We start from the raw sequence: 2,500 nt of genomic DNA, 5'->3' as shown, positions 1-2,500 counted from the left end.
ATGGGGTGTATGGGTACCCCAATTTTTTTTTAATTGTCTATATTTTGCAGCAGGGGTTCTGTATGTTTAGAATTTGAGGTGGTCGGGAAATCTCATTTTTTGCATGGTTCTGGAGGTTTGTGATGGCTCTGAGACAACAGAACAAAGGGGCGCAGTGTATAGCTGACAGCATGGTGGTGCAAAGGTTAGCCCTCTTGCCTTGCAGCACTGGGTCCCCGATTTGAATCCTAGCCAGGTCAACATCTGAAAGGAGTTTGTATGTTCTTCCTGTGTCTGTGTGGGTTTCCTCCTGGCACTCTGGTTTCTTCCCATACCCCAAAAATTATATGTTAATTGGCTTCCCCCTAAAATTGGACCTAGACTATGATACATTTACTACATGATACCTACATAGACATATAGTTATGGTAGGATTAGATTGTGAGCTCCTCTGAGGGACATTTAATGACAAGACAATGTATACTCTGTACAGTGCTGCATAATATGTTGACGCTATATAAGTACTTAAATTAATCAAAACATGATTTACAGGACATTTACTTAGCACAGAATTCCCACAAAAGGCCAAAATCTGAATTATTATTATTTTATTATTATTTTTTATTTATATAGCGCCAACATATTCCGCAGCGCTTTATAATCTGAATCTTGAATCTTCCCACCAAGAAGTTACAATCCCCAGCTTCACAGGAAAATAAACCACAAGTCCCAGTAGCTCTATAAAAGCAGAAAAGCAAGAGATCTGCAACTCAGAAGCCAGCAGTCCTCATCAGCCCCATTACCCAGTATTGGCTTCACAAGTCCACATGATCCAACTGATTGAAGGAGAGTACATCAGTCCAAAGCACAGGACCTGCGTGCTCCATAATGGCACTCTGTTTCCAGGTTTCCTTTGCTGTGGCTTCCCAGGTGGGGAGTGGCTGTATCCTTCTAAGGAGACAGGAAATATCCTGAGTGTGGGGGAAGGTGACATTCCTTACATAATAGTGTATAGTTCCAAAGTCTAAATGCCCAGTCTAGATGTCACCACTAGATGGCACAAGTTGCCTATTTTCAGGCTATAGCTAACTGCGGTTTGGGTTTTCTCTATTTACAATGCTTCTCATTGAGAGGTTAATTGTTCAGTTTGGAAATGTTGCCACTGGGGGATGGGATTTTCTACTTTTAAAGAATATTTCTTATGGATATAGTTGTTACATTAGGTAAAAATGGCAGCCATACAGCCACTAGCTTACCACACATATAACCAATGTTGGGGTGAACGGTTGCACTGAGTTTTCTATTTTTGTATGAGGGTACTCATTTTGCATTAGGTTTCTGATTGGGAGTGCCAGGTTATCCATCAGTTTTGGGGGTTCAGTGTGGAACCCCACTTTCCTGGAAGTGCTTTGATAATATATATATATATATTATATATTATTTTATATAGGGCTTCTCATTACTTTTCACCAATGTACAGAACATAATTGTGACCTTAGGTGTTCTAAAGTTCTTTGTTGGGAACTTAGTATCTGGAATGTCATTTCAATATATATATATATATTTTCAATTCATAAGAGAAAATAAAAACTGTGAGTGTACATTCAAAATATCATATTTAGCTAGCAGGAAAAAAGCTCAGACTTTCTATTACCTGAGATCTCACCACTAGATGGTACAAGCTGCCTTTTTAAGGCTGTAGCTCACTGGGGGATGGGCTTTTCTCCATTTACAATGCTTCTCATGGAGATGTGATTTGACCTCTTAAAACAGAAGGGAACTTGCACTAATTCAGGTCCAAGGGCTCTGTTCCACTTGCAATCGCTAGAGTTTCTGCTAAACGCTAGCGCTTGCAATTCAGCAAAAGTCCCAAATTTTGTGCCGATTCCCCAATGTTTGCGATCACGATTTTGCTATGCTATGCACTGCATAGCAAAATTGTGCCAATAATCGTTCCTCCGCGCGTTCGTATTCATGTAAAAAACGAATTGCGGTAGTGGAAATAGCCTACCACGATTCCTATGTTATTTAGCAAACCCTAGCGATTGTAAAATCGCTAGCGGTTTGCGATTTTGCGATTCAGCAAACGCACTAGTGGAAAAGAGCCTTAACTGAACATCTGTGGTCACCCACAATGCATGGCTACTGAATATGCAATTATGTCTTTATGCCCCTGTAAGCCAGGTTATTATTATTATTATATATTATGAATTCCATGGTCCACCTTCTCATAACCTTCACAGTTGATACATTTGTGATGTGACTGGACAGCTTCTGCACTGAAAGTTTGCACAGCAGAAAAATATGAAGGGCTGTAGATACACTAGTGATAGGTTTCACAAAGGGAGGGTTTTTTTCTGTATTTTGTCACTAATTATGTATCTTGTATATTAGTGTACACCATTGTCTGTATTATTATATACCCCATGTTTGTTTCTTACTTTGTACAGCGCCACGGAATATGTTGGCGCTTTATAAATCAATAATAATAATAATAATAATAGGACATAAATATTTGACA

At 39.2% G+C, this 2,500-nt stretch overlaps 1 protein-coding gene across 1 annotated transcript in view; it reads right to left on the bottom strand.

Moving 5' to 3' along the window:
• The window catches only part of LOC137538238 (cytochrome P450 2J6-like), a 199,861-nt gene that overhangs the window by 174,004 nt on the left and 23,357 nt on the right, over positions 1-2,500 (bottom strand). The window lies entirely within an intron of this gene.

This window comes from Hyperolius riggenbachi, chromosome 11, assembly GCF_040937935.1.
Source record: "Hyperolius riggenbachi isolate aHypRig1 chromosome 11, aHypRig1.pri, whole genome shotgun sequence".
Classification (NCBI taxonomy): Eukaryota; Metazoa; Chordata; class Amphibia; order Anura; family Hyperoliidae; genus Hyperolius; species Hyperolius riggenbachi.
This window is presented reverse-complemented; position numbering and strand designations above follow the sequence as displayed.